Source organism: Meleagris gallopavo, chromosome 3 (assembly GCF_000146605.3).
Source record: "Meleagris gallopavo isolate NT-WF06-2002-E0010 breed Aviagen turkey brand Nicholas breeding stock chromosome 3, Turkey_5.1, whole genome shotgun sequence".
In the NCBI taxonomy this organism is placed as follows: domain Eukaryota; kingdom Metazoa; phylum Chordata; class Aves; order Galliformes; family Phasianidae; genus Meleagris; species Meleagris gallopavo.
Window position 1 is genome coordinate 66767554 of NC_015013.2, and position 21639 is coordinate 66789192.

Below are 21639 nucleotides of genomic sequence, written 5' to 3' on the forward strand. Positions count from 1 at the left end.
CTGGAAGTTCTGGCACTACCCCAGTGTGATACCTCCTGCAGAGAGACTACTCTGTGGTGCTCAGTGACTTTATTTGAAGTACCACTCTGTTTCACCATAGCTGTTCTTCAGCCAGTAGCTGGAAATAATAAAAAACAACAGCAACAAAAACATATTAAAACAAATTCTGAAGATAAAACATATCCTCAGATATACAAAAGGTATATTTCAATAAGAAAATCTAAAAGAAATGACATTGGAAACTATGATATAGATGGAACTTGAGATAATAGTGATGTCTAATGGACAAAAAAGATAATAGTTCTTCATCAGGTAAAAGAGCTTTGATAAAATCCTAGGACAGATTTAGTGCTGTTATGCTATTGGAGATGAGTCCATACTGGTACCTCTTCTTGAGCTGACTTGAGCACAGTTTTGTCCTAATGTGTCTGTATGACTTACAGGTAATAATTTTTTTAGAGGAGTATAGTCTTTTGTCTGAAGGCAGTTGATCATCTATGGTGATCCCTGATTTCACTCCTTATAAGCCATAGCTCTCTAAGCTTCAATTTACACATTTTCCTAATGTAAGCCAATTTGGATGTAATTAAAAAGTCCAAACAGATGAGTACTAACAAATAATGACCAACGTTTCTTTTACTGAACGCCACTAAAGCACTATACATGTGAAACAGAAGACTTAAGCAGTAAAGTATGATGCTAGACTAAAAAGAAGTCAGAGAATTCATTGCAGTAATATACCATTGGTGGTAATTTTGTCATAAAATGTGTTTATTTTCAGTTTGTAGCTTTTAATAAAATAATTCCTGTTCATGGAATTTATCTACAAAAGTTATTTTTCTCTATATGCAGCACATCTGTCTAGTTATCCAGTTACTCCTGGGAAAACCAGTTACAAGTGAAATGTAATGATATGTTTTTAAGAACAAAGACTGATCCCTTTTTTCTAAAATATAATTCATTAATGACATTTTAGTTGTATAATTCCTTCTTAGACTCCTAAATTCAATGTTATTTCTATATTTCATGAGGAAATTTTTATGATACTTCTGAAAAAAACTTGATAATATATTTACTACGTGATCACCGAAAATACGTCTGAAAATTCTGAGTAGAATTCTAATACATGAACTTCTGCATAAAATAGATATGGAAATAGTATGAAAATTGCACAGCTGGATAACAGTGACAAAATACATATTTTGACTGTGGATAAATTTTTCCCCCCATGGGAGGTCAGGAATAGCTGTTTCATTTAAAAACTGAAACAGCTATTCAGTTCATTTTACTCATTTAAAAACTGAGTAGAATGAAGGTACCAGGTGCTGTACAGGTGGTTTTACTAAAAGCTTTAACATAAAGAATGAAATCTTCAAGTTCTGGATGCCAGATTTCTTTTCCATGAAAGGGGCAAACAGCCTTTCACAACTGAAAAGCATAAAGTGAGTCTATGTGAGAGAAGCATTCTCTAGGAATAGCAGAAGGGCAGTTCTGAGACAGGATAGTATTAACTGAGATTCAACTGGCTTCTAAAAAGTGGAGTTCCACTGCTTACACATTACCATAATGTCTGGATCTACAAACCCTGGGTCTCAGCCCAGGGTAGCCTCAAAACTACTTTTACCATAGTCTAGAATAACACTGAAATGATTTATGCATCTTTCCATGAGGCCAGGCTCTTCTTGGTGATGCTTAGTGATAGGACAAGGAATAATGGCCTAAAACTTGAAGAAAGAAAGTTCCATACTAACATGTGGAAGAACTTCTTTATGGTAAGGGTGTCAGAGCACTGGGACAGGTTGCCCAGAGAAATAGTGGAGTTTCCTTCTATGGAGATATTCAAGACTCCTCTGGACACCTACCTGAGGGATACTGTAGGGAACCTGCTTTGTCAGGTGGGGTTGGAGTCAATGATCTCTTGAGGTCCCTTCCAACCCCTGCTATTCCGTGAATTCTCTTCTATGAATAGCAAGTATAAAACAGGTGGTTTTTTTCATGTTGTTTTTTTGTTTGGTTTGGTTTGGTTGTTTGGTTTTCTGTTTGTTTTTAAGAAAAAAACTCTGAATCTGTATGTTGGAGTTAACAGAACAAGGTAGAAAAGATGTTCTTCATGTCCTCTTTTCTCACTTGACTTTTACAAACAAAATGGTACTATGAAGCATCAAATTAATGTTTTCAAAGAGTTTTCTCTTGCTTCTTGCTCTGGAGGCTATGTTAAGGCACATGCAAGATAAGGAAGTGATCCAAGACAGCCAGTATGGCTTCACTTAGATAGATCATGCCTCTGGTGGCCTTCATTGATGGAGTGACGGCACTGGTGGACAAAGGAAGGACGATCCTACACCACATCTTTATCTCTAAATTGGAGAGAAATGGATTTGAAGACTGGACTGTTCGGTTTATTAGAAATTGGTTAGATGGTCACATAAATTCTTTTTCATCCTGAGATCCAGAAGGAGCTTTCTGTTCAGTCAGGATAATTTCCTTTCTCACTGATCTGTCATTTGGCAGATAGGGATGGTACAATACTGTGCCTTTCAAAATTTCCTTCTTGAAGAACCTTCAACTTTCCTGGATTTCTTTGCCCTTTAGAACTTTGAACAAAATTTTAAGGTGAGAGCATATATATTGTCTTCTACTACCACAAAGTATGTTGTGGAGTTTCATGCCTTTGGGGAAACTGAAAGTGTCAGCACACCTGGAGTTCAGGAGATAACCCTCACACTGGTAAAGCCAGCTGCCTTATTGTGGTGTCTCCCAAGCCAGGTAAGTATGGAAAAATGATGAATGGACACCCAGCAGTAAGATTACATAGGCCATGCTTTTGTAGGAATTCAAAATGAAAGCAGTAAATGCAGGTTCACATGAATGAAATACCAAGCATACTTTGAAAGTAGAGTATCTATTTAGTGACATACTTTAGTACTGCCTTCATAATACTGAGGAGTCGTATCTACATGCATTATTCCACGTACAGTCCGATCGATGTCATAAACTGAAGGACTATTTTTTTTTCTGGTCTATAATGATTAGGAACACAGTTTCCCAGATTGCACAGATTTCAGTGGAGCTGCATTATCTTGCAAACATATCTCTGATTTTATGTCTACTAATGCTCCACAGATTTCATCAATGTTTCTGCCTCTTCTAGTTTTTTTCTTTAGACCATAATATGCTCTTCCAAAAAATATAACTTCACTTTTTTTTTACTCAGACTGAATCAGACTTTAGATTCCTCCTAAGGGTAATCACTGAAGAAGCCTTAGATTTTTTAGCATATGAAGTTGAATGCATATGGGTTAAAATATAAGCTATATCTGTATGTAACACGTTGCCTAATACAAAATCAAAGCTAACATTCAAATGAGATTTTGTGAAGCTTTTTATAAACCAATAAAGTTCAGTTATATAACATCTGCTTCATTCCTTTAATCCCATACTATTTAACTTTTTCTTGTGTTCAGGAGTGCTTATATGATACACTGAAATGACTGTGCTACCCTTGAGAAACGAATGAAACTAATATGGAAAGAAGCAAAGTACTCAACAAATAAGTAAATTATGAGGTAAGTTACTACATTGTTTGGCTGAGAAAGTATGTTCGATGAAACCTCTGAAGTGGAGAAACATTCTACACATGCCAAGTTTGTTGCAGAAATGAAAACACATTTCAGTCTCTGCAATATTCTATATTAATCATACAGAATAGGCAAACAGAGAGAAGCTCGGTGTATTTCTCCATTGCCTTTTACATAAACTATTTGTTTTCAGAAAATTGGCAGCTGAAGCTTTCTCTAAGACTCCGCATACATGTTGATATTTTTTCATGGAAAGACTAGGAATTAAGTATTCTCTATTCCTTCACCCTTATTATGTCCTATTGATGTATTAAGTATATTTTATAGTTTCTTAGAAAGTTAAAATCTGTTTAAATGTTGACTTCTGTTTAAGACAACTTTTATTGTGCAATCAGATGTTCACATTAGTACACAAACCATAGTGATCCAAATTTTATCCTTCCAAAATTATGACTGCTTGTTCATAAAAAAGAAGTCAATTTTATTTAAAAGATGTGCTAGACTGGAAAACTAAAAAACTAAAAACTGATGTAGAAAATAAGTTATCCTGGAGCTCTAACCTGCCTGTGAAACTTTGCAATATAAGCAAAGCAATGCCCTCCCCAACTGGTATGGTACCAATGAAGACATTCCAAAACAAACTCCTGTATAAAAGCATGGAAAATCATGCAAAGATATTCGGGATGTTTTAATTTTGTTTTCAAGAGAAAAGTTACTGGCTTTCAACATCTCTTTTCACTCTGATGCTTAATACAGTAAATTCACTGAGTGGTATGAGTGTTAACACAGCTATGATAGCAGAAGAAAGAGTTGCAATTCCCCTACTTTCATGTTTTGTGATATATCTCTATGAGATCTTGTTTTTTAAAACAATGATGTGTTAGTCATTATTTTCCATCTGCTATTAGTCATTGTCCTATTAAAATGTTCAATCACCATATTAGAGAGAATAAATAATAATAATAAAAAAGCATACGGGAATCAGAATTCAAGTCTAACTGATTAATGAATAATGAAGGAAGAAGACATTCTAAAAGCACAATGCCAGTTTAGGAACTTTCAATCAATTACAGTTTTTTTTTTTTTTCCTCAGAAATTCTCCGTTTCATCAAACCATAATTCAGGTTTCACTAATCAGATAACTAGAACAAAACAATATATGTAATGGATAATTTAGCCAACTCCATGTAACACAGAATATAAATAACTGAATGGTATATAGTATTATTCATATATTCTCAGAACAGTTCTGAAATATTTGCATTTTTTGGGAGGGGGGGAATTACAGCACTTATTTTTAAAGTGTTATGTCCCTCTGAACCTTCACATCAGCATAGATCAAACCGCTGCTGTGGCCATTTTACTCCTTTGTGCAGATTGTTATTTGTACTGAACTTTAATTGTTTATTAATCATATTGTGTGATGAGGACAAAAGGGAATATAATTAGCAAAATATCTCACGCATTAAATGCCAATACTTTCTGCAACTGTGTAATAAACTAAAATTGCTGGGAAAACATTTCTAACATGTTTCCAGAATGCAAACTTCTTACCAACTTGTCAATTAAATATTTAGGTCACTCCAAAAGTAATGCTGTTGTCACTGCTGAAACACATCACCTGCTGCCTCACTGTACTCACAGCCACTCTTTGGTCTCCATGAATGTTCAGCAAGCATTGACGAATGTTAGTGGGTACCATTTTTTCAGCATGGACTAATTCATGACACACTTTTGCTTCAGGCTCATTTCCTTGCCACACTGCTCCTCTGCTGCCATCTGTTGCATGACAACAAAATGTGATGGAATCTGGTAGGAAAGTTCAACCTGTACTGCCATATCACCAGCATCTGTGTCTGACATTGTAGGCAAACAGAATAAAATAGGAGGCATTGCTTTTGAAGCAGTCTTCTTACTATATCATTGCACTGAGAAAATATGAAGACTAAAATACTCCTAGATGAAAGCTCTTTCAATGGAAAATTTAACCATTTTCTTTGTTTTTAAATGCTAAAAGCAAGACCAGCACTTCAGTTGGAATTTGCAACAAACAATCAATAACTAAAGAGAAAATTTTATTTTAGAGAAGTATGCTTTTAAACTGAGTATATGCAACTTTGTTAAAAAAAAAAAAAGAAGAAGAACTTATTTTCTGACTGCATTTGTTTTGAGTATATTAGAATATTTCATATATTAGAATATTTAGTATATTAGAGTACTTCATTTTGGGACTTATCCTTTTATTCTGACAGTCTTAGTTAAAAGATGGCTTAAACAGCTGAGATGACTTTTGTAACCTCAGAGGCAGATCTTAGAAATATCGTGAAATTCAGTGAAATTAATTTAAGTATGTATTTTTCCAACCAAACTCTTTACAGGTTTATAGCATGTCAATATGTCTGATATGAAAAGATGATCATCAGTGTCAGATATTCTCTATATATGCAGGATAGATGCTCAAAGCCTGGAGCACAAGGTCATGTGAAACCTATTCAGAATCTTCAGCAGAGCCTTGCACTTTCAGCCACAGAGCATCTACTTACACATACTTCCTCCTTGAGGTCAAGTCAGGACTGCATTTTTTCAAAAATGTTGAATTCTAGACCTTAACTTTTTAACTGTCAGTCAGTGAGAGAGAAAGTAAGTCAGAGACTTACAGAACCAGTAATTTTTTACAGTAAGAATCATGTAGGAGACAACTTTGCAAATTGTCTAGCATTTTTGCAGTTTTGTTCACACAATTCTACTCTAATTCTCTGATTAAGAGCAGTGAAAGGGTTGGAAAGCTTTGCAAGTCTCAGTGTATTTCCCATTATCTATAACAGACATTCCAATATTCCCACAGTAGTATCTCTTAAGGTTGATATTCAGTATTGAATACACAAGTTTAGAAATATTTACACAATTATTATATCCGTCCAATAGATTGGAATTTCTTAAGGTGGGAAACCAAACAAATTTTGCTCTTTATTTAGATAGTGTGATCTCAGTTTCCTGTTCCATCATTTTTGCAACCAAATCAAGAAACAGAAGTACCTGTGAAAGTAGATTTTATGCCAGAGTTGTTTGTTTGTCACTGAGAAAGAGAAAAGAGGAGAGCTCTAAACTTATCTATTATAGAAACATCTTTAGCTTATAATCGCATAGGAAAATCTACTTAGAAGGTATATTCCTGACTCAAATGTCAGTTGGTATCTGAACACAGGGGAAAATAGCCTTCTGCTTCCCATTGTGTCCTCTGTGACAGGACTGATCAGAGTGAGCTGTGTGGGCTGAGATCTATTTCTAGCCTCTCTCACTTATAGACAGATTGAATCAGACCTAGCAGGGACCCATGGTCATCTTGCCCATACAGAATTGCATTCTCTAGGCCTACAATCAACTCCGGAAATATGCATTTAGGTGGTGTTAATCATAGTCTATAATACTAGAGAAATATGACATTTTGAATTTAGAAAGCGAAGAACTCTGACTCTTCAATGTCACATTAGCCTGAGTACTTTTAATATAAAAAAAAAAAGGATTGAAATTGTAGATGGCAGTTGCTTATCCTGGACTATATTAAACAATTTTCTTGTCTACTTAAAGTTTTCACTGTGTTTAATAGTCTATATTTGGTAGCAAAGCATCCTTTTGGAGCAAAAATAAGTATCTCAAATGAATACGTTCACTGCTGTTTTTATACAGGTGTTTATCTGAATAGACTATATATCTGAATTTGAAGACTACATTCAACTTCATTAAGAGATTTCCACGGAGCAAATGAAACCATCGTAGTGTAGGCAGAAATAGATAGTACCTGAAGGAAAGTATTTGAGAGATTGAAATACATTTTTCACTAGGACTAACTTACCACCTTTAGAGAATATACCTTTACAACAGTGTTATACACAGAATCTTAATACTTTTCAAAAGTGAAAGAAAAATGCATAAAAATATTATGAATATCAACTTTATTAAACATATTAAATAGAGAAGGCGAACCCAAGTAAATACTGTCAGACTAACTTCAGCACTTTGAAATATTATTGAGCAAATCCTCTTACAAGACGTTTCTGCACATGTAAGAGACAAGAAGGTGACACAAGACAGTCAACACAGGTTTAATGGGGGCAAATCATTTCTGACTCACCTGGTAAGCTGGCTGGCTCTGTGAATTTGGAAAGATCAGTGGATATTTTGTACTATGACTTTAGTAATATTTTACAATCACTTTATCACCAAATTGATTGGGTAAGTTGGAAAACTGATTTGACTTGATCACTGTTATCACCTGTGGTACAAAGTCCAGCTAGTAGTAACAAGTAGAATCCCTCAGAAGTCAGTACTAGAACCAATATCAATTACAGTTTTCATTACACACATGGATGATGGAATGGAGGGCAGTCTGAGTACATTTAGAGATGACATCAAATGAAGAGGGCACAAGTTAGCATATTGGAGGGCTCTTCAAAGGAATCAGAGCAAGCTGAAGAAATAGGCTGATGTGAACATCATGAAGTTCAACAAAAACTATTGCAAAGTCTAGCAATCTAATATGTATCTCCATGACATAGAAGAAGAGGTTAGAGCCAGTTCTGCATCTGACCATGGTATACAGAGAACATGAAGCCAGTCCATGAGGCTGGTCAAATACTGGAAAAAGTTACTCCAGAAAGTTGTGAAATCTCTGTCTTTGAAGTTTTTTGGAACTTGAGTGGACCTGAGGGACTATTCTGAACAGTAATTAATAAGGCAGTGAATTGCATTTGCACTGTTTTCAGCATGCATATGTAGTTGTATGAAGAAAGTGATGTCTGACTATGCAAATTTGTGTAAATTAGATTTCAGCTTACATGTTTGCTAAGAAGAGTAGATCTTTTAAGCTAAAGTCTCCCATGTAGAAAAGCAACAGAATTAATACCTCTTCTGTAAATGCAGTTTGACATGCTGATTCCCTGAGACACATGTATGTAAATATGCTTACTAAGTTTATGTAAACTGACTGTGAAATTCCTGTTTTTCTTGATAAAAATACAGCTATTAATAAATACTTATGAAAAATGCATTTAGGAAAGAATAATAAAAACATCATCAAAGCTGCTGGGAAACCCTTGTGTAAGGAAAAGTACAGATAACGAATGCTGTCAGAGTTGGCAGATGGAGCATTATTATATGCAGCAGTAGGTTTATCTTGCCTGTTTCATCGTGTGGCATTTCAATAATTTGCTACCAGGAGAAAGCTTTACTATGCATCTCTTCTCCCAGATGTTCTTAATACCCAGAGCAGTACACATTCAGTCTACTGACTCTCTTGTTTCAGCTGATATTTTGGAACATGGGTTATTAGACATCCCCAAACGGGAGGCAGTGGGACAACAAAAGACAGTATTTCCATACCTATCTATTCTCACTGCTTGATCACAGAACCATTAGATATGAATATAAAAAGTACTTTCAACCTGAGAGGTTTGTCATTGATGAAACTCAGCTCATAGTTCAGAGCTGCACAGCCAAAGAGACTTTTCACAATTATGATGCAAATATGGCAGATATGCAGCAAAATGGAGAAATAATAGCACAGAACAATAAGTCATGGATACTGAAGAGATCATTGTTTGTATTAATTTAGTTATCATTTCTTCTGATAGTGTACTGAAATGCCATTAATTGTATTATGAAAGCGGAATACATGACTGAAAAAGAAATGTTTCTTTTTTTTTTCCCCAGCATGGTTCTACTGGTTGTAGATAAACAGTAAAATAACCAAACTAGAATAAACAGCACAATGCAAAATAAAAGAAGTAGAGCATAATAATATTGAATCATAATTTATTTTTTTTTTTTGCAAAAAATTCTTATTACAGTGAGCCTCATCACTCACTGTGCTGCCTTTTTAAAGGGACGTATTCTTCTGAAGATGAATTTCTTTTTAATTTTCCAGAGCAAAATCTCTCATAAGTGTATGCTTATTTTCCCAGATATTTACTTAATATATGTCTATAAACACAGTGTAACCAATATTGGATACAGACAAATATTTATATAGATGGTCCCAAAAAAATGCTTTTACATGTTAACAACTCATGTCAGTGCATTTAATTAAAAAAGGTGATTGTGCTAATTCATGGGAATATAGTGCAGAATTGAGTTTTGCAATATACTTTGTTAGGTTTACACTACAGAAGCTAGGTTTCCAAACTACTTTACCTGCACTTCAGTACTTAACATTAGCATTTCTCTGTGCTCAAATTGTTCCTGTTTTGTGTTGGATAACCTCTAAGGATAACAAAATAAGCAAAAATAAATTTTACTGTTCAAAGAATAAAGGTTTGTTCTGGGCTATGAAAGGAAAAGAAGAAGAGTTAGAATAAGGGATGAAAAAGACACTCCGGAGAAAACTTGGGACTCAGACTCATGAGCGGGGCTAATGGTAGGGGGTTGAGAGTGACAGAGACAGCAATAAATACTAACACTTAGAGCAATAGCCCCAAATACCTTGAATGAACAGTAGGATTATATCCATTTTTTTCAAACACATAGCAAAAGAAAACAGGATGGAAGAGGACATTCTGACACTTGTGGAAGTCTATGTATACAAATGTCTGCAATGCTGATGATTTATAATTAGCTTATGACACAAACCATCTCCCTCATACCAGGATAACCAAACAGAGTCCTTCATAAACGTATGAGTCTTCATAAAAATCTCTTAAAATCTTTCAGTGGACCAATCTGATGATGAAGTGACAGAACCAGTAGACAAAGGGAGAGAGATGAATGTAATTTACCTGGATTTGTGCAAGGCCTTTGATATGATCCCACATCACATTCTTATCTCTAAATTTGAAATAAATGAACTTAAAGGGTTGCTGTTCAGTGGATAAGGAATTGGATGATCGCAGCCAGAGGATTGTGTTCAATGCCTTTATGTCCAAGTAGAGACAGGTCACAAGTAGAGTCCACCAGGAGTCTGTTTTAGGACTGGTGCTCTTCAACACCTTTATCAATGACCTGGATAAGGGGATTGAGTGCAGTGCTAAGCTGAGAGGTGCAATACAGTAGTAGGAAGAGATTTGACTGGTGCCTCAACCAACTCTGGAACTGGAGCCAACTGCAATTGTAAATACAGGCTATAGGGAACTGCCCCTTTTTTTTTTTTCCCTTTCTTTTCTTCATTCTATACCATGTGGAACATCCCCACAATTATGGATCCAGGAATGGTGATCTCTCCTCCTCTTTGTCTCAAAGCTGTTAACTAAGGATTACTTAAATTTCCTATAAAACTGCACAGCTGAGGTAGATATAACTGTGGGAGGTCCAGTGCATATAGGATTAGATACTAGCAGAAATTTTTTTTCTCTGAGGACGGTGAGCCAACAAGCTCTCCAGAGATGTTGTGGATGTCCCATCCCTGAAGGCATTCAAGGCCTGGTTGAATGGGGTCCTGAGCAGCCTGATCTGGTGTATGCCAAGCCTGCACGTGGCAGAGGAGTTGAAACTAGATGATCTTTAAGCCATTTTATGACTCTATGATTCTATTAAATGACAGTTTAATATCTCCTATATCAATAGGGAGAACAGCATGGGAAAGAGAAAATATTGTTCTTTTTTTTTCTTCTTTGTGTTGTGTTCTGGGCTACATTCTCTTGCAACCATAGGAAGAAAAAGATGCATCTGCCTTTTGAGTCTCAAACTCTGTTCAGGTAGAATTCCTATCTAGACTTCTCATTTTACTCACAGACTTCCTTTCCTAGTTTCATTAGCTACAGAAACTCACATCTGGACTGCTAGATTCATTTGTCATTGGAGTGCTGTTATTGTACAAATGCACTTTCTGTATGACAATTCACAATTAGCTTGATTTTTGCCTGTGATATGTTAATAAATATTGTAGACCCTTATTTTGCATTTTTCATGTTCCTAAAAAGTGTAATCATTTATTTAAAAAATGACTAATAGTTCATATGCTGAACAAAACCTAAGACAATCTTTTGCATATGTTAATAGGCTTATTTTTGTTATCCCCAGATAAGTATAAAGTCAAGATATTAATTATTATCATATTTTCCATATTTTACATTTCTATGAGTCTTACATTTCAAGTATTTCAAGTCTACAGTTTAAAAAATTTTTATTGCTTGATTGCTTTTTTTTTTAAATGAAGAAATACAAGCAAATTTGTTTTCTTGACTTTATTTTTTATCTTGTCAACTTGTTGACACTGAAAGCTCTCACAAAGTTGATTTTGAGAGTATTATTAAGCATGCCAGAGTGTCTGAAGGGTTTTTTAAAGGTCTGTTTTTCAGCAAATGACAGATGATGTCCCTTACACAGAATATTTCCACATCCTCAAATCATCTTATCCTCTGTACTGCTTTTGATTAATTTGTCTTAAACATACTTAGTTGATACTAAACACTCATTTGCAAATGACATCAACATCTTTCTTGTACAATGACATTAACATGTTTCTGTCTCTCTAGGAAAGCTTTATTTGGGTACATCACGAGTTTTTTCTGGAGTCATAAAGTATGTTGCTACTTACAGTGTGCTGTTGCACAAGATGACTCTCTATTCAAACTGGTCAGGACTAGTTAGTAGAAAAATAGTTTGCTGTGAATGCCCAAAAAACCATGATTTAGAACATCATAAACTAAATTTTATACCGCTTTTACTTTTCAAAGTCTGACTATAAATACAATTCTTCTCTTTCTCTTTTTAATTTTCAGTTATCTTTCTTTGAGCTTGTTTTATAGCATTGTGCTAGTACATTTCATCAACACAATCCCATCCTTTTGTATAAAAAAGTTCAATAATTTTTAACTGAAATACTAAATTTCAAAGACATTCTTTAGGTTATCCACAAAAATATTATACCTATATGCTAATATATCCACTTTTAAATCTCTACATTCCCCAATTCTGCTTCATATGACTACCTGATCGTTTGCAGACGTTCTCCACATATTTTCTCATCTTTTTCATTCCATGAAAATGAGCAGGCCTTCAGTCTTCCTTTACACCACACACAGAATTTTCTGTTTAAATTTATTTTGGAGAAGAATAAACCTGAGGAACTTATTTGCAGCTGAAGAAACTATTTCTGTTCAGGGCTGCCTGTGGCTGCCTGTTTCATATCATGGGCTGCAGTTTATACACCAGTTAGGAAATCAGTATCATAGAGTCAGTCTAGCTAGGAAAAATAAAATACCAATTTTATGTGGCAAAAAAATTCAAAGAAAAATACAAATGGGCAAGTGATGAAAGATAGCTTGGAGGTTGGTGGCCCTGCCTGTGGCAGGGGGAGTTGGAGGTTGGTGATCCTTGGGGTCCCTTCCAACTCAAGCCATTCTATGATTCTATGATTCGATGATAGCAGAATTGAGTATTTCTTTTATCAGCACACCTCACACTGTTTAGCCCCTTTTTCTGCCCTGTAGTAACACTGTCGAGTGCCTGATTGCATTACTGAACTCCTATGTGTATGTAAAAGAAATTAGTTATAAGCCTCCCAGAGGAATGGAACATCATTCAGAGTCTGAAAAAAGTTTCTGGTTTCCTAAATATTTTTCCTATTGAACTTGCTGCAAGGCTTTGCTTGTTTTTAAATGTTCTGGAGACATTTTTTTATAATGTGTTCACAACTGTTAACTCCACTTTCTAATTTCAGATTTAATTTTTCTCAATATAAATGTTAATTTTGAGATTACCATTACCTTCATTTACATAATGTTGCTAATGTGGAGTTATGGATTGAAGAAAAAACAACACACACACACAAAACAACATTAACAAGTGAGGAAACTGAGAGCCAGAAAGCCCCTTGAAACACAGTCATCATCTTCCATTAAAGAAGGGTCTAATTAAAGTTGATCACTCATCAGGGGTGATCTCTTTGCTTTTCTTTTTTTATCTTTCTTTAAAAGTGTAAGAAAAATTCTCTCTAGCATAAAAGCATACAAAAACCTCTGGCTGGTGTATATCCAGCATAGATAGTTCATTTGCAGCAATCTTTAAAAGTGAAGGGCTTGTAGTTTAAATCAGGGATCAGCTTAAAATGAAGAACAAAGCAGGAGCAAAAAAAAAAAAAAATACAAACTGCTTCATGATAATCTGACTCCCGTATATGTTAAATAATGAAATATGAGGTAAAATATATTAAATGTAATTGAACATTTAACATTTTCTTCATCTGCTTTATTATAAAGTAATGGTTATGAAGAAGAAAAGGAAGTGTAATGTCTGTTTAAGTATCTGTTGTGCTCAGTTCAGAAGTTACTTTGCCCACCCTCTGCTGTTCACTATTTCTTAATTCATGGACATGATTATGCACTTTGATCCACATGCTAAAAATTATTATAGGCTTATTCCTTGTCAACCAACGTCAAGAACAGATTTTTGGAGTATAACGGACAGTTCTGATGAAATTAATTTCTTGCTTGCTTGTCCTGTAAGCATACTGCTCCTAGCCAGCAGCACTGCAATCTGTTCCAAAGCAATTGTGTTCAGGTAATGGGTATTTAGGAAGATAATGCCAATTTTGTAACTCTATTTCAAAGTATCCTGAGGCAATTAAGAAAGTTTATGCAGTATATCTCTTGTTCACCCCCACCAAAAGCAGTCGCAAGAGGAAGCCTGGAAAGAACTGACTCTAAATAGTATGAATTTTACAGTTCTTCCCTGAATATTAATGTGATTGTAACTGTGGAATAAAATCATCCCTAAGCATCCCTACTAGTTCCAGCTAGCACTCCTGGAATCATCTGGAATTCATCTTTTACACAGTGGATTTCGTTCTTTAAATTATGGCTTGATATTATAATTATGGCTTGATAATATAATTAAGAGCAATATTCTAGCTATTCCTAAATATGTATGGATTCTTCTGTCTAGTCTTGGCAAGATAGGATGTTTCTAAGGAAACTAATGTAATCATTATGACTGAGCCTGAGATGATCTGCTGCCATGAAGTCGAACTTTATTTCCAAAGACCTCAAACATTAGGTCATTTTTAATATTAACTAATAAAGTTCTGCAGGATTTTCTTTCCATTTGTGGTCTAATCACGCCACATCTCCTTTATTTCCTGTGATACTTGCACTGAGTCTAATTATTTGATACATGGACAAGTAATTTTTTCACATCATTTGTTGTGGTTTATCCTGGAAAGTAGCTGAGCACCACACAGTTGTTTGCTCACTCCCATCTTTCCCAGTGGGATGTGGGAGAGAACTGGAAAAAAAAAAAAAAAAAGTTGGTATCAAGCTACTTACTAAGATAGAGAAAATGAAAAGGAAAACTGTTATAAATATATATGAATGTATATGACAAGTGATGCAAAAACAATTGCTCACCATCCCCCAACCAATGCCCAGTTTGCCTGTCAATCAGTGGAAAAAAGCAAAGTGAACTCCCAACCCCTTCAAAACTCCTTCTGCTTGATGTCATATGGTATGGAATGTCCCTTCGGCCATTTAAATCAGCTGTCCTAATTCATTTCCCTCTGAGGGAACCCTTGGGCCCTTTGCTGCAAATGGCCTTGACTCTATAGAACACTGCTTAGCAGAAACTATAAACATCCATGTGTTAATCCGCAGTGTTTTTCTCCTAGATCCAAAACACGGCATCATACCAGACATTCTGAAGAAAACAATTCCATCCCAGCTGAAATGACAAAACCATTATTGATTTATTCACTTTAACTCCTTTACTAGATAAGAGGACTGATAAAAATGAAATGACAAATATGTGAGGATTTCTATATTCTGTTCTTGACAAATGTCTGCTGTCTTCCTACTACATCATCAAACCGAGGAGAAAGCAGAATTCTGATGATTATCTTGTGTAAATACAAGCTGGCTAGTATTTGTTAGGGAAACTGGAAAACTGCTGCAAGAATCTTCATTTAAAGTAACTTATTTCATACATGCATCATGCTCTACATGCTCTCTGTAGCCTCAATCCTACAGAGAGCAGAATGGAAAAAGACAAAGGAATGAGAATTTTTTTTCTAGCTACTTCATAGGAAATTTTGTGTGCAGGAGCAGGTTGAGAAAGCAAGAGCTTTGGAGAAAAGATGTGCTGCAGTAGATATTAGATCCTGGAATGAATAGCATGGCATGTTGAACTCACTGAAAGCTTAAGTAGCTTTCTTTGAGCAACACAGGAATTATGTTAAATGACAATGAGCAAATTGTTATTTCTGTAAAATCTTCTGTGGTGAGCCAGTTGAATTAGTCCAGGTGTGCGATTATCCATTCTACGACCTCTCCAGATCTGCTTACTGTGGAAGGCTCTGTTCACCTGTATGCAACTGAAAAACAATGAGTGCTAATGCACTCATGCTCTGTGCGCACAGGAAAGCCCTGATAATCATCAGTTTTCTCCAAACACTAGAAGGAAACAAATGTCCCCCTCAAGTGAGAAGTGTGGTGGTACAAGTACATTGGTCTGCTAACTCTGTTCTACAGGGCTGTAGAAAAGACATAGGTACTGTGGGGTTGTACTGAGGCTGTAAGAAAAGCAAATAAATGATTTTTCTGAACGATGGGTAGTATTTTTATTTGTTTGCTTGTTTGTTTTCTGGGTTTTAGAAGAATAGAAGAAAGTAAGAAAATACTGTGAGCACACATAAGTTCAGACATAGTTCAGGTTGATTTAAATATAAAATTTGCTCTGAACTTTTGTTTAAAAATGTAAAAAAAATTTTTACTGTGGCATAAAATTCATTAATAAGATTTTTTTAATAACAACATTAGTAAAATAATTTGTTAAAACATCATTGAAGAGAGTCTGAAAAAGTTCCCTCAAACTTTTCAAACATGAAAAACCAATTTTTTTTTCAAGGAATACAGTTTCTCCTTATTTCCTGGAACAAAAAGTGTTCCAAAAATCAGAGGGAAAATTATTTAATTTAAAAATTCAAGCCCAATTGTATGAAGAAGAGAAAAACAGAACTCTGTTAGGTTTTATAACCTTTTACTTATTTCTGCAGCTGGTTAAAAATGCTCAGTTTTCTTGACGTTATATTGTTTGAAATTTTCATTCTTCTATACAAACAAAGACACCACATTCTGCCATATCTTGATGCAGATATAGATTTATAACAATTGCAGTTTTATTCTTTACTCTTTAAGTTTCTTTTAGTTTCTTAACGTATTTTAAAAGTACTGGTGAATTAAGTTATCCATGAACAACATTCCTTTGAATTGCAGTGACTGAGTAATATCTCTATTTTAGAAATACTAAGAAGGGAATGTTAGATATTTTTTATAACTTTTCCAGATTCACACAAAAATCACAGTAAAAAAAGCAGTAGCAAAGTCTCCATGAGATAGACATGGCTTATCCGTACTTAAAAAACTACTATTTGACTGTTGTCACAATTGCCTATGGTCTTATCTACAGAAAAGCTATAGATTGATTCTAAACTCATATTTGAAACCTGTAAGGTATGCAGCAGCTACACTACTCTCCTGAACTTATAGATATCCTACAGAATGCAGGAAAATGTAGTTGAGGATCCAGAGAAAAATAAATATTTTCTCAATACAGACCCTCTCCTCAGAAATAAATAACTACCTAAATTAATAAATAAATAATCTTAATTATATCATTGTTAATATTCAGTATTGTTTATATATTTTCTAGTTTTCATAGGAGTTTTTGCTAACCCTCTTCTGAACTTATGCCTGTCACTTCAGTCTCATACCTGCAGTAGTGATGACTGATTTTCTCATCTCTGAATTGAATGAGTAGATTTTTTTTCTACTCTTTAATTCTTTAAAAGAATATTTTGAGTCATTAATCCAATACATCTCAAAAAGCAATAGGAATGAGTGGTCTGTTTTGTTATCCCCAGGCTAAATTCAGAATCTTAGAACACTGCACTAGAAAAGAGTATTTTATATATTAGCTGTTGGTTAATGCAGCTCTAGCTCATCTTTGCAGTAAGGTTATAATATGAAGCATTTGAAAGATTAAAAATTGAAACATTGGAAATAACCTTCACACAACAAAAAATTGTTTGTCACTCTGTTAAATCTTGACCTGTATTTTTGATTGCAACAGGAAAACAACCTGTCAGAATAGCACTTGAGGCAGTAAAGTACGACACATCAGATGTCTGCTTATCTTGTGCTCCAGTGACTTCTAGAAAAACAAAGTCAGACTGTAAAGTATATGAGAAGAAAACAGAAACCAAGCAACAGAGATTAACTATATCATATAGATGAAAATTTCTGAAGTCACTGCTCCCAGCATGTAGTTTGTGTGAAGGCAACTGGGCCAAGTCTGCATTAGTGAATATGGCAGTGCTAGTTATTGGGACAGAGGATTGGTTAACTGATTTTCCACATTGCTTTCATATAATTGTAGAATTGTTTGAGTTGGAAGGGACCTTTAAAAATCATCTGGTTCAACTCCCCTGCAATGAACAGGGACATCCATAAGTACATCAGGTTGCTCAGAGCCACATCCAGCCTGACCTTGAATATCTCCAGGGAGATATTCTCCTCTGGTTCTTGGCATTGTCTCAAGAATCTTTTCTCTTGATAAGAGTTGTGAAAGAAAAAATGCAAACAGTCATGTAGTAGGATGGACACTTGTCAGCACCTTGGTTCCAGTATTATTAACCCACCATAGAATAGTCTATTATACAGCTACTTCATCTGTACATTTCTTTTCTCCTTTCTCTTGTTTTTGAAAATGACATGTTCTTATTTCTGAGAGCATCTTAAAATACTATGTTTTCTTTTTCTTTTTCTTTTTTTTTTTTTTTGCATAATTAACAGCTATAACTGAAAAAATGGTGGACAAATGCTGTCTACCTGGACTTGTGAAAGGCCTTTGATATGGATTTGCACCATATACTTACCTCTCAATTGGAGAGATGGCTATGGAGGGTGGACTATTTGGTGCATAAAAAGTTGCTTGGGTGGTAACTTTTAGAGGGTTGTGGTCAATGACTCTATGTCCAAGTTAAAGTCAGTCACAAGTGGTGCCCTCCAGGGTTCTATTTAGAGACCGGTGCTCTTCAACATCTTTGTCGATGACATCGACTATGGAATCAAGTGTACCCTCAGCAAATATGCTGATCCAGTAGGTGGCAATCCTGCCCAAGGCAGAGGGTTGGAAATTTATGATCTTAAATGTTCCTTCCATGGAACCACTGTATGATTCTATGATTCCATGATTCTATGATTTCTTAGTTGAATCTGAGGAACAGGACTTGTGTGTTTATTTTGCATGAAGCTACTTCTAAGCTCTAGCTGGTGAGGGAAAGGAATATATTTTCCTAGATTGTTTGATAGCATACCTATCACTCTTTCTGACCAAAAGTAATTTTCATTTGCAACGAGCAATTTCAGTTACATGGTACAGTTACAGCTGAGTTCCTGTGGTAGTCCAATGTGTAGCAGTAGTCACTGCACTTTACAGATATATGCTGTACTGAAAAAGGCAGATTTAATATGACATTTTTTTTTTTCCATTGTGGGCTTTGTGATATATAAAAGTCTTCTCACTTTGACATTTGCTACTTTTGCTTTACGATTTTTCCCTGTTTTCCTCTTCTGTATGTACGCTATCATTATCATCTGAGTTGAATTGTTCTTACTGCAAAGTAAGGTCAGAAGGGAGAACTATATATTGTGCTTCTTACAAGATGACAGGAAAAAATCAGCTGGAGAGGAAGGGGCTTTTATTATTTTTTTATTTTTTAATTGCAGTATAGTTAAGATATAGTAGCCATCTTCTGGGTAAATATAATCTTACATTCAGACACTGGTTGTTGAATGTTTATCAAAGACAGTTATTTATTACCTTGTTATTAATCTTCTTAACTATTCAAGAAGAAAATATTTGTAGAAACAAATGCCTAGTTAGAGGAGCTCTTAGCAATCTTGGTCTTTTTTTTGCCAAATAAAAAGTATTCAGTCTGTCAGAGCAATCAAGAAGTCCATCCTTGTCACTAAGGTTCTTATATTTGCTCACGGAATTTGAACCAGATACTAGTTAATATTTGATAGATAAGTGGTACTTATCACATAGTGTGAATGCACATATGAAAGAAATTTCATAAGCAAATTCAGTGTAATTAGAGAACATGTTTAAACCCAGTAACCCAATTTCCAGTGTTGCAGTAATATCAGAAATTTGCAAGAAATGTTATTGGCTTAATAACAGAAATTTACAGAAAAGCATATTCACTCATTAGGATCAGTCATTTTTACAGACATTTTATACTGAAATATTTAAGAACAATTTTTCCATAACATACTCAAAGGCAGCAGTTTGCAGAAAGCCAATGTGGGTAAAAATACAAAGTTAGCCAAGGAGATGCTTGTTCATTTTCACATCTGAAAATTATTTTGATTTTGTCTTTACTTAATCAACACATTTTGCAACTTTATAATGTTTTGTTCAAGTAAGTCACAAGTAAAATGTATCACTGGAATGTAATATAAAAAAGAAAACTATAAATATCCAACTTCTTTCCGCTTAAAAACTTTGACATGTACAAATTTGAACTCAGTTCCCACCTAGTTCTTTAGACATATCATTTTGGAAATTTTCAGTCTATTAAGCTCACTGAATTGAAAACAAACACAGGGTTATAATGTGGAAAGGATGACAGAACATCAAGTGTAAATATAAACAATCTCAAGTGTCCCAGAGGCAGTAGCTGTGAACTGTCATCTGAGTTAATCAAATGTTAAATTTAAGGAACAGAACATAAGTGAATACAGTTTTTTGCCTCCATTTAACAAAAATGGTTACACAATTTTAATGAGAGAGCCATATGAATAGCTGACAAAACCATGTGACCTTGTATAGTGATATGCCAATACCTATAAAATGCCAAAGCCCACTGCAAACAAAAATGTTTTTTAAAAGGCTGTAACAAATAAAGGCTGTAGATGTAGTTTAAAGTCGCTACCCATGGGTTGAAAAATTCTCACCTAGGACCTATAAAAAAAGACAGTCTGTTATCTTTTTCTATAGTTTTCTTTTTTGTACTTCAGCCCTGGACAAGCATATATTGGATATTGGAGGCTACCTTAAGAGCTATATTTCAGTATTTATTTCATGCAACATACTCCTTTCAGTGGGAGCACTGTTAAAACAAGAATTGGAAGACATTCAGTTTTAAAGGTTTATATTGTATTTCACTGTGTTATTGCTCTTCTTTTTCATTTAATCCTATATATGTAAGTAATGAAATAGAAAAGTATTTGTATGTTTCTAGGTATACACAGAAAAAAACCAACGTAACCAACGTAGTTAAATTTAACTGTCTTGCATGTTACTCAAGGAATTTTACCTCAGTGCAATACCATTTTTATATTTCATGGGAGTGCGTTTACAGACAGTTACAGACTAAATGACTTGCCCAAGAATGGGCAGAATTATAGACTGTCAAAACTACTTTTTGTTGATTATGGCAATTTATCTTCCTGCAAGACTCTTGAGTGGAAGACTTGACTGCTTCACCATAAAGAAAGCTGTATTAAACTATTTTTCTGTCATGCACTATAACTTTTTTTCTGTCTCTCATTATTTCAAAAAAATGTATCCCAAAGTTCCAATAATTGTTTATTGAATTCCAAAGCTACGGAAATTATCAGTTTTATCATTCAAAGCACTGAAAATAATAGACATATACTAGCTTGATGACTTTTATGCCATACTCCATATGTTTAGGATGCTTGGACCAAGAGATTTAATTGAAATGATTGAAGAAGTGATTGCAATTTCTCAACCACAGCCCTTTTTTATTGTTGTTGTAGTTTGTTTGTTTGTTTTTAGTGAAGAGTCTATGCAGAATCAGAAACAGTGATAAAATAGTTTGCGATGTGAACTTACATATGGTCACAGGTCATCCTCCCCAAAGAAGATCAGAGAAACTAAAACAAGATGCAATGACTTTAAAGGTCCTCTCCTGAAGAGTCCAAACCATCTAATTCCAAACTGTTTATGACAGAATCTGGTGCTATAATTTCATGGATCTATCTCTGTGAACTGGACGTTCTGAAACTGTATGATAGCTGTTGTTCTTGTATTGACATTCTGACTTTCC

At 34.7% G+C, this 21639-nt stretch overlaps 1 non-coding gene across 1 annotated transcript; it reads right to left on the reverse strand.

Moving 5' to 3' along the window:
* Positions 1-2610: 2610 nt before the first annotated feature.
* LOC116216521 lies at positions 2611-2774 on the reverse strand. Its single transcript, XR_004159414.1, has one exon. It is a non-coding gene; the product is annotated as a U1 spliceosomal RNA (small nuclear RNA).
* Between the last annotated feature and the right edge of the window lie 18865 nt (positions 2775-21639).